This window comes from Equus asinus, chromosome 23 (assembly GCF_041296235.1).
Source record: "Equus asinus isolate D_3611 breed Donkey chromosome 23, EquAss-T2T_v2, whole genome shotgun sequence".
In the NCBI taxonomy this organism is placed as follows: Eukaryota; Metazoa; Chordata; class Mammalia; order Perissodactyla; family Equidae; genus Equus; species Equus asinus.
In genome coordinates, this window is record NC_091812.1 from 25,841,068 (window position 1) to 25,852,768 (window position 11,701).

The following is an 11,701-nucleotide window of genomic DNA, read 5'->3' on the forward strand; positions in this document are numbered from 1 at the left end:
ACAATCTGTTTATATGTTCTACTGCTGATGAACATCTGAGTCCTTCCCAATTTCTATTACAAAGAAAAATGTTGCTATGAACATTTATTTTATGTATCTCTTTACAAACACACGTATGCATTTTTGCTGGATATATTCCTAGGCGTGAAATAGCTGGGTCAGTGGGTATGTACCTACAGGTAGATATTGCCAAATAGTTCCAGAGTGACTGACTAACTTTGACTCCTATAGCTTTATAGAGCACTTCCAGCTGCCATAGCACTTAGAGCAGCTCTGCATCCTCTCCAACTGTTGGTAGTGTTAGTCTTAAAATTTAGCCTTCCTCATGAATGCTGAGGAATGTTTAAAACATTCTTAATATCCTAACTATCGTGACTTTAAATTACGTTTTCCTAGTTACCAATGAATTTTAGCACCTGTCCATATGTTTATTGCTCATTTGAATATCACCCTTTGTGAAGGACTGCTACAGATCGCCAACCATTTTTCCAGTGGGCTGTTTTTTTCTTATCAATTTGTAGGAATTTATTATACAAGCCCTTTTTGGGTTATCTGTGTTTCAATATCACCTCCCAAATTGTGGATTGTGCTTCTCAGTCTCCAAACAGGGACTTTTTATACACAGAAATTCTTAATATTGATATGGACAAAGTTAGCCGTCATTTCCTTTATGTCAGTGCTTTCATATCCTGTTTAAAAGTCTTTATCTAGGGGCTGGACCTGAGGCAGCGTCCCACATGCCACAACTAGAAGGACCCACAATGAAGAATATACATCTATGTACCAGGGGGCTTTGGGGAAAAAAAAGGAAAAACATAAAATCTAAAAAAAAAAGTCTTTATCTACTCCCAGATCATGAAGTTATTCTGTCACCTTCTATTGTTTTACCATTTGTGTCTATCTTCTGCCTAAATTGTTTTTGTATTGATATGACATAGAAGTTTTTTATTTTTCATATGGATATACATTGACACAGCACCGTTTATTGAAAATACAACTGTCTTTTCCCCACAGAACTTAGTGCAAACTTTGTAATAAATTAAGTCTACATTTATTCATGGGTCTGATTCCGGACTCTACTCTAACCGATTAGTATATTTATATACCTATGTGCCAATACCACAAGGTCTTGATTACTGTACCTTTATAATAAATCTTCATGTGAAATAAAATCATCCCAATCTACTCCAGATCATTCCTGCTGTTCTTGGCCCTCTGCATTCCCATAAAAATTTTAGAATCAGGTTCTTAATTTCCACACAAGCAAAAGAAAAACATTCTGTGCTTTGACAAATATAGATCTTGAGTCTTGAATCTATAGGTCAACTTGGAGAGGCTGACATCTTCATAATAATGTCTTCCAATCGATCAGCAGAATATATTCCTTCACTTACTTAGGTTTTCCATAGATCTTCAATGTTTTGTAAATAAATAAAGGACTGTGCAGAATTATCTGTTTCCTCTAGTGTCAGTTTTGGTTGTACATTTTGATAAATTTGTCTACTATATTACAATTTTCAGATTTACTGAATGAAGTTGTATAGTGATGCACTATTTTTCATTCCTGCTATTGTCCTTCTGACTTTTGACAGTTGGACAGTTTGTTGGAGACTTATGAATTTTATTAGTCTCCTCCAAAAAATTTTTTAGTTTTGTGATTCTTCTGTATGGTATATTACTTTTATGTTTCATTTATTTCCGAGTTTATTATTTTCTCCACTCAGTAATTTTTAGTTTGATTTCCTATTCTTTTGCTGACTTCTTAAAAGCACACTTTTAGATGATTTCTCTTTAGCCATTGTTCTTTTCTAACACAGTCTCCTAATTTAAGACTGTATATTCTCTACATATGGCTAAAGATACAGTCCATAAGTTCCGATGTGTTATTTTTAGTACCATTCAGTTTAAAATGTGGTTTGCGGAGTCCCAATGTCCATGTCACAGAGCAGAGTGTGGTGTGAGGCAGCAAACAATAGCATAATACCCCATGGTGTCTGCAGAAATATTTTTAAACCACTTGTTCATTTTATGAGGGTTGGTTCATTTAAAAATAAGTAATATAATTCATAAAATCACAAAACTAGGTGAAGTAGGCTGCATTGTCACACATATTAGAAGAAGAAACACGTCTGCGAGCAGCATAGCATATACCCCTGGGTATGAAATTCCCACCTAAGGTACATGACATATAACCATCCAACAAATCTGCCAAGATAGAAGGAGCTAACATCAATCTGGATAATGGATATAAGATTAACAAATTTTATTTTTAATATATATAAATTGAAGTTATAAGGGGTTTTTTACCACACTCATTGGATGGTCATGTAAAAATGCCTGCCCCTCCCTTTGGAGACCACTGATCTAGGCCAGGAGTTGGAAAACAAATGGCCCATGAACCAAATCCTGCCAGCTGCCTGGTTTGTTTTTTTTTTTTAAAGATTTCATTTTTTTCCTTTTTCTCTGCAAAGCCCCTCAGTACATAGTTGTATATTCTTAGTTGTGGGCTCTTCTAGTTGTGGCATGTGGGACGCCACCTCAGCGTGGCTGGACGAGTGGTGCCATGTCCGCGCCCAGGATTCGAACAGACAAAACACTGGGCCACCTGCAGCGGAGCACGAGAACTCAACCACTCAGCCACGGGGCTGGCCCCGCTGCCTGGTTTTTAAATAAAGTTTTCTTAGAACACAACTATGCCTATTCACTCACATGTTGCCTTTAGCTGCTTTCACTCTCCAACGGCAAAGGTGAGTAGTTATGACAGAGACCATAAGTCCTGCACAGCCTAAATATTTGCTATTTGACTTTTTACAGAAAAAGTTTGTTGTCCCTTGGTCTAGACAGCAATGTCCAACAGAACTTTCTGCAATGATAGAAATATTCTATATCTGCACTTTCCATTACGGGAGCAATTAGCCATGTGTGGCTATTAAGAACTTGAAATGTAGCTAGTACAACTGAGGAACTGAATATCTGACAATGTAATTTTAATTTTAATAGCCACATGTGGCTAGTGGCTACTATATTAGAGAACACAAGAATAATAAATAGAAACAGGAAAAGTGACTACTCTTGTGCCATCTAGAATTGATTTTTGATTATACCTCAGCCTCGGAGGAAGTATATAGGAGTGTGTTGGCATTTCTATAGCCCTGTGGTAGACATTATTCATATATTCCAATATCTACTTCTCATCTCCTTCCCAGCACATGGAGGGTGACGATCCCTCAGTCCTTAGAATTTAAGGGTGGCCATCTGACTAGTCCTGGACAACAAAATATGAGCAGAAATTATGTGTACCACTTCCAGGCCAAAGCACATACGTTCCAGCATTCAACTCTCCAGCCCGCTGTTACCCAACTGAGGCAAATCCCAACACACTGTGGTGAGAAGTCAGTGTCAGAAGATGATGGTGCACCTCTCTCCACCTCAGCCCTCGACTGACAACTGTGTGGAGGAAGGCACTCCTTCAGCCCCCACTGGACACATGGCGTGAGTGATTCACGAATTTCTTTGTCTTAAGGAACTGATGTTTGGAGGTTATTTTTCACCCTAGCATAACTTAGTCAGCCCTCACACAATCCCCTCATATAGCATTCAAATGGCCTCAAAAAAACTCTCTCTGCTCTCCTTGCCTGAAGTCTGCCAGATAAAGTTAGATGTATATTACGCAAGCCAGGGAGATGAAGCTGCAAAGGGGATATTCCATTAGCTCTGAGTTTCTTTAGAAACCGGGAGTTCTTGGCGCTCTGTGCCATTCTAATTCAGAATAGGCTTGTCACCTGATGCAGTAAGTGACTTTTAAAGGCCTGAGCTTCCTCTTCCAGGTGCCTGCTACCACTGAACTGGCGTCTGAAAGGAGGATTCACTGTAGAGTCAGGCAGGTCTAAATTTGGGTCCTGACTCTGCCATTTCATAGCTTCATGACTTTGGGTGAATCACTCGGCTTCCTTAAGTCTCAATTTCCTCTTGTTTTAAATGTGCATAATTATAGCAACTTTTCCTGATTGTCACAAGTATCAGCAATAATTTATAAAGACCATGAGTGTCCCCCTCACCCCTGAAAACATTCCATTCCTTCTCCAGCCGCTGCACCTCTGCTCCATCTCCTCCTTTCCCTGATGATGCCCTCAGCATTCCGCGTTGCCTCTTCTTCAATATGAGTCCTTCTTACTCAGCAACACTTTCTCTTGTTCTATCGGTTGACCATGATGTCTCCCTCTTTTGAACTCTGTCTTTTAACCCTTGATAGCTCCTACTCATCAATCAAACTCCAGCTCAAATGCTACCTTCTCAATGCAAACTTCCCCCATCCTAGAGTTCACCGTCCTCTCCCACCCTATCCCTGCTCTGAGCTCCCGTGGGACCCGGCATGGCTTCTAGGATTGTATCAGCCACAACTGCATGGTTTTATTTCATTCTCTTGACATCTCATTAATGGCAGGGCTGTGGCTTTCTCATCCTCATTTCCACACCCCTGATCCCAGGTCTGTTCCACACTTAATAGAATTCCTGGCATATTGCAGGCCATCAGTAATCATCAGAAGCAAAGACAGAAAGAAGAGGAAAGAAAAAGGAAAAATTAGGCAGCTCTGACTTCTATCAAATAGAAAACAACCTGAAACTATAGTTTCCCCTTCCAAGAAAAGTGTAGCTTCCTTTTAAAGAATTAGCTCAAAATCTTTCTCACTGAGTCATGCAGAATTTTTAATGATTTTTTGAGTTGACAGATAATCTATAAAAGGAAAGAGTTCATTGCAGGCTGATGAAATGGAGGCAGACTCTTTTCTTCCTCTTAGCTCTCACGCCTACATGTTCATAATTATTTATATTTCATTAATCAGTTAACTATAAAAGGCAATTCAAGAGGTGAGAGGGAATATATTTGGTTACTCATGTTATGAACGCCACAAAAAAAGGAACTGGCAGAGATCTAACAGCTGAGGCCTAGCCCTGGTGGAGAAGAGCTTTCATAAAAAGCATGTCAGAGCTTCTTTATTGCAACCATGCTTTCTCTTCGGGGGAAAAATGGCCCTGGCAACACACCATAATAAAACATTGAAATTTTTTAAAATAGAAGAAATCAAACCCTGTGACATGCAGCTTAAAAGTGGAAGGAGAATCTTATAAGCACTTTTGGGGGCCAAAAAGGTTGTAGCCAGCGAGGTTATCATCAATTTCTCCTTGCTACTGCCTCAAATATGCTACTGGACCAAGTCCATGGCAGGTACAAGAGGAAGGTTATCCCTCCCAGTAAAGGACATGGGAGCAATGACGAGAAAGAGAAACCAATATTGGTTATGAAACTGAAGGAAAATCAGTGCTGAATTATTTATGTCTAAGTTTGAATGTTCCCTCGGTGTTTTTAGCTGTCAGGAAGTCTAAAAAGAAAGTCATAGAATTTCTTCTCTCCAGCCAAGAGGTCAGCTTCTCTGAGAAAGCAGCCCTTGGAGGTGATGCCCCAGAGGTCTCCAAGGCTCTGCACAGAGCTCAGGGTTAGTTGGGGTGGAAGTTTAGATGAGAAGCACTTCCAGGTGTGCAAGAAAGTCAGCACCATCAAATTGCTCTGGGACAAGAGTAGCCAAAAGAAAATTATCTGTCACCCTGAGCAGTCCTTCCACGAGTTTTCAGAGGCCAGATGTCTCTCCATTTGTAAGATGGTCAGCAATTGTGTTCAGTCAACCACACTCTCTCCATTCAAAATAATGAAAAAGACCAAAGTTCAAGATAGAGAGGTCAAACTGAACCCATTCAGCATCTAGGGACGATTTCTACTTCTTTGTTAAGTGAATTGCGCAGACTGGGGCTCAGCCTAACCGAGTGACGTTTTCCTGAACTGCTGAAGGTCATCGCGTGCTCATAGTTCAGATTCTGTATTCACAATGAGGTGAAAGAGAAGCCAAGTCCTAGTGACCCTAATGCATTGCTCTCGGGGGCCGAGGTTTCCTGACCCCATTCATCAGTGAACAACTGGATGGATGGTCGAACAGAATCGAGCACTGTAGTTCTTCACCTCTACAGAAATCCGCTGCTGTAATTCGTAGAAGGGTAAGAATATTATTCTAGAAGTTCTAAGTGCAAGCCCTGTGCCTTCTGCAGCAAGACCCTCAAACACTGTCAGAGATGCTAGAGAATCGTGGGGGAAATTACTGTCGTATTCCAGTACTCTCCATTAGGAGGACAAATTGTTGAATGAAAGTAAATCAAGTGTGCAGACACCAGAGGCTTAAAAAAATGGTTAAGAACAAAGGAAATGTTCTCAGTAGAGAGAAATATACTGTTAGCTACTCATTAAGTGACTAAATATAGTAAAATGGGCTCTACTGTAAATCAACTCTTCTCTCCAAAAATATACTAAGGTATAAAGTAGAAATCTGATAGCCTTATAGTTATCTTCCTAAGACTGATACCAATCCACCCTCTGTGCTGTGGCCTGATAATTCAGATAACCACACATCCTGATTGGCCTGCCTATTGTCCCAGCATGATTATTAATGGCATCCTCTTTCATTCTCCAAAGTGACCCAGTTTGGACAATTATATGGTCATACTACATGTAAAGGGTTTCCACTGAATTATACATGCTTTGTTACTTCTTATTTGAAAGGCAAAGGGAGTTTCTCTGCAAATAGAAGAAGTCTCCACATAATACAACATGTTACCCAAAAGCATGAAAAGGTTTCGCCTCACAGCTGGACAGCAGAACAATGCATCACATGCCGCTGAGATTAAGCTAATAAAATTATCCCCAATGCCTTTACCAGTGGAATTTCTCCCTCTTGCTCTCTTGGGTCACATGGCATTTTTTAATTTGACACAATTGATGCGATCTTGTAACACCAACCTCAGATTTACGGTAAGAAGAGAGAAATGCTGCTGACAAAGCTCACGTCTGCAGTGTACGTGTCAATGGCACGTGTTGTTTTTGTCCTCCACTTAAGTTTTCCTTTGAGCATCTTCCATGTTTCAAGTTACGCCTTCAAAATTGCTTAAGACAGCTGGGACTGTTGCCTGTTTCTTGTTAATTAATTTTTGTATTTAGGCCTCTGCTGTTATTACCATTTGTTCATTGGCTGCTGTCATTATCATAATATTTGTTTATCTCTCTAAAGAAGCTAAATACTAAGATGCCGAAGTGAACACAAGATAATAATATAAATCTTTTGAAGAAATAAAAAGAGGATATGGGAAAATAATCATAGGAAATTTTGCTCCTGAAAAACTACTTACAGGAATCGATTCTTGTGTCAGAGTTGAAAGAAAAGAGGGCATATTCAAATGACCCACTTCCTTGCCTGGAAATTGGCAGGTCGTTGTTAGGAAAGACACTGAAGGTAGAGTGACAGCATGCAGAGCACAGTTCCCTTCCTGCCAACATTCAATAAGGCACTCCTCACTCTATTCAGATGAAATCCGATGGGGGAACCCTGCCTTTGGGGATGGCATGAGAAACACCAACTGGTGCCTTGGCCTCTCTTTCAACAATCCAGCGCTCAGGACCAATAAGGTTCAACAACACCTCTCTTGGGGGACAGGACAATGCCATGGAGACAGCCCAACCCATGCAGAACCTTGGCCCTAAGAATCTAGAGAGAGATGCACGCCAGAGTCAATCCTCCAACTCTTTCTCCCCAGTGACCACTTTCACCAAACTATTATCACAGCAACTTGCTCCACCTCTCTCCCAAAGGATTTCTCATTCAAGTTTCCATTGTAGGACAGGAAGTAATAACGGACCCAAACGATTACCTATCTACGAAATAAAAAATGGAACATGTTAGCCATGAAAAGCTTGTTTCTCATGCTTTCAAGCATTGTTTTTCATGCTTTGGATGCCAAAGACCTTATTTCAAGAACTTTCCTTGAGCAACATACTCTTTAATTAGAAGAAGGGCAAAATGAGGGAATCCACTGGAATAATGAGAGCCAACCCAGAAGTCACCCCATGATTCATACAAAAATAAAATGCCAGTATTGGCCCTAAAAAGGAAGTGGTCATGAAAATCTCCTGATGATTTAACATTATTACCATTCATTCATTTACAAGCAGAAGGTCACCTGTTTTATATGTGCCTTGCCAAGGGAGCAGTCACCATGCATGGATGATGTGTTAGAAGTCCTTTTTGGACATAATCTTTGAATATTAAATACTAATTAGTTTTTAGTATAGTTTTAGTGTATTTTCTGAGATGCATTTTATTCTAGAAAGGAGGACACAGAGGGGAGAGAGGAGGGTTGTCCCTCGTGTCAAATTCTTAGTTTTTCTCCTTTCTATAGAGACTTGTAACTTTCACCTTTAAAGGAATTTACAGATTTTGTTTCTTTTGCAGTACTGAAAAGCTTCATCCACACACACCGTTTCTCCCACAGTAATCATATTTTCTTCTTCCTAAGCACTTTTATAAAAAGGAACTCACTTAATCTTCATAACAACCCCATGAGGTAGGCACTATCATAACCCCACTTTCTACATGGAGAAAATGGAGCCAGAAAGGTTAAGGAACTTACCCAAGATCACTCTGAGTTTGATTCTTGAGTCAATATCTCACCCACTACATGAAGCTTAGCAGCCAGGCAAGGGCTGTGTCCGTTAGAAAGAGGTTTCATCGATGTGCAAGACACCAGAGGGAACCAATTTGTAAGAGCAGCTTCGAATACAATTTGATTCAATTAAGCAAACATTTATTGAGCATCTACTACAAGCTAGACCTTGTGCAATGTGTCCGGATAAACAGACTCATTAGACAAGCAGCACTTTGGAGCGGAAGGGCTCAATACATTTGAGAAAGGGAGGGGATGGAGAGACCCACAAGCATCCTGGGGGGTCAGAAATGAAGAGGTGCAAATGAGAACTAGAAGATTGGCAAGACAGCATTGCTAAAGACATCTTGCTATTTTGTTAAAACATATTTTTCCATGATTAACCTCTTTGCTTAGGGCGACAATAACTTAGTGGCATAAATTTATCAGCATTGAGATATAGCAGACGCTCTTTAGAATTTTCCTCTGACTCACAAGTAATTAAACACATTGTTAGAATAAAACATGCTCTCTGTATCTGAATCGGACTCACCCTACCTGCCCATCCTCCACCCAAAACACCGCTTTGTTTTCAGTGGCTCCAAAGAGAGATTTTTCCCTCTCAGCCTGTTCAGTCAAGTTTTGCAGACATTTATCAACTCTGGAGTTTCCAAGTCAGGACGTCTGTCATTTAACCTTCATCCTCCTTGAATTTTCATCCTGATGGGTTTGGATTAAACCACAGACTGATAAATGAGCACTGCTTTGGCGACACAAAAGAGCAGTCATTAAGGAAACCTCTCTGAAGGTATGAATCAAAGCCAGGGATCTTTCGGTTTTTTTCCCCTCTCGTTCACGGATCGCCTGCAGTAATACGTTTTTATTATTTTTATTTATTTCTTTTTTTTCCTTCAGTTTCCAAATGGTTTTCATCATCATCTCCTGCTTGTTTTTCTAAAAGAATAAAAGTATGTCCTGACTGCAGACGGTTCTGTGTTTATTGCACTAATGTGGCTAGCAAAAGGATTATAGCAATTTGAATGTAATCCAGGACCGGGAAACAGGGGCGAAAAAAGGAGAATGAAGGTTAAGTAACAGGCCCCCTGATGTGAATAGCATGTTTCACTCATAAAGACTTAGGATAATTAGGGAAGTGATTTTTCCCCCCTAAGGCAACTGTTTTGCTAAACAGGAGCTTGTAAGAGGGGGTATTCCTTCTATTTATTTAGCTTCCGGTTTTCCAATTCCTAAACCATCATCTACTCACATACACACGGTGTTCGGTTTCTTTTTGTTTCTGGAAGTTGCACGCTATCTCAGCCCTTCTCTGAATTTTTTCCTCTCCAAGAAACCAAACAGAAAAAAAAAAAAACTAAGGCTTGCCAAAAATAACAGTTGTATCAGATGGGACAATCGACAAGAGAGCATCAGAAAAGATTTCCATGGGCCATATAAGAAAATAATGCAGCATGTGTCACACCACAGTTGTACATGCCTGGTTGCTAAGTTCTCTGGCCATCCCTGAAGGAAAATGCCTTTGGAGTCCAAGTAAGGCTTTATCCTCTGATCGATATTAGTTGTAACCCAAATGTCAGCTGCCTGAATTTGCTTGAGCTTTCAGGAGTTACCTTACTACTTAAGATTTTAGCAAGACTGGCTTAAATCCCCATTTTATATAATATGGGAAACCCACCAGCTCTTGAAAGCCTCTGGGAGCTTTGGGGCAGAGGTAAAGGAAGGCTTACCTTTCTTCCTCTCAGCTCTGTTTCCCCTTCTGCTGAATTCTCAGTCCTATTCTACAGATAGCCAACTACTCCTGCTGGCCCTGTGACATGCCTTATTGCCCAGCAAGCGCCTGTCCCCAAAGTCTTGCTAATGCAAGACTGTGTGCAGCAAACCTTTTCTGAATTTTGGGTGCAGCAGGAGAGAATAATAAAACGTCCTTCATAGGACTATTGGATGAGTTTAATGTCGTAACCGGAAAATCAGCAACATGGTGGCGGGGGGCGGGGGGGGGGGGGGTGCTGCTGAAATAGAACCCAGCTGTGGTGTGTAAGCATGGGTGTCTCCTACAGGCTCCAGGCCTAAACTGGCTGCAGTGATGACCCACGAGATCCCTTTACTACATTTAACAGAGAATAAAACAAAGGAAGGAAAGGACAATGACTTGGACAAGGGGCCATTTATTCAGCAAACCAAAGAATGTACCGAGTGCTAAGGAATGAATTGCCCAATGAAATTACTGTGAGGACCACTGCCAGCCTCCAAAGAGATTCTCCCTGGCCTTAGGTTTAGAGTTCCTGACGACCTGAATTCTGCCTCCGAGCTCAGGTCACAGGTTGAAGACAATCGGAAAGGTGACTTGAGGACAAAAGGGGCTGTGCCAAAGGACAGGCAAAGGGACAAGGTATGTAAGGCACTGCCCCACCAAGAGATGGGAAACTGTCCATGACATTAGCACAGGGAGGAACAGCTATCCAAGGTAAACATAGAAGTTGTCGCTTACCTACTGCCAGAGGATCCCGTTCTCCCAGGGAGCTTTTGGTCCCACGTGGAAGGGCCCAGGACTGCAGGCCATGGTGGCTGGCTCCCTGAGACAGTGCACCCCACGTTGTTTAACATCAGCAAGAAATCTCACATTCTAGCACCTAAAAGAAATAAGAAACTCTTATCTGATTGCTGATGAGCACACGTACACTTCACCAGGCTCCACGTCACTCCTGATCAACAGGAAAGAGCAGCTGCTCTTACCACGACCTAGTGGGGTTTTTGCTTATCCTCCAAGCCCAATGCATCCAAGATGAGCCACCTGCTTTCAATGAAGACCAAAAAAAGATGAATGAAACCACAGGCCCAGTAATGAGGGTCACTCACCGTTCCTGAAACAAAGACTTCCTAGGACAAATACACAGTAAATCATCTAAGCTACACAAAAAGGCTGAGAGAAAGAAAAACCACATGTTATTTCAAAGATTAATTCAAGAGCCTTAATGATCTCAATTTTCCTTCTGCAAGGCAGGATTAAGATCCAAGAGGCAATTTCACAACCGAAACTCTCATTAGAGTGAGAATTAACTCCTCATAGAATTAAACTTCTGGAATGATACTGAATAACAGAATATGGGAAAGTGGGGGAAAATACAGAAAAACTGATACAAATATCACAAGATTTGCATGTACA

The 11,701-nt window shown here is 40.9% G+C and overlaps 1 long non-coding RNA gene across 1 annotated transcript in view; it reads right to left on the reverse strand.

The window, feature by feature from the left end:
* The window catches only part of LOC123284710 (uncharacterized), a 91,828-nt gene extending 80,609 nt beyond the window's left edge, over positions 1-11,219 (reverse strand). The window contains exon 1 of the long non-coding RNA XR_011497434.1: positions 11,027-11,219. This is a non-coding gene — a long non-coding RNA (uncharacterized lncRNA). The remainder of the gene's footprint in view (positions 1-11,026) is intronic.
* Between the last annotated feature and the right edge of the window lie 482 nt (positions 11,220-11,701).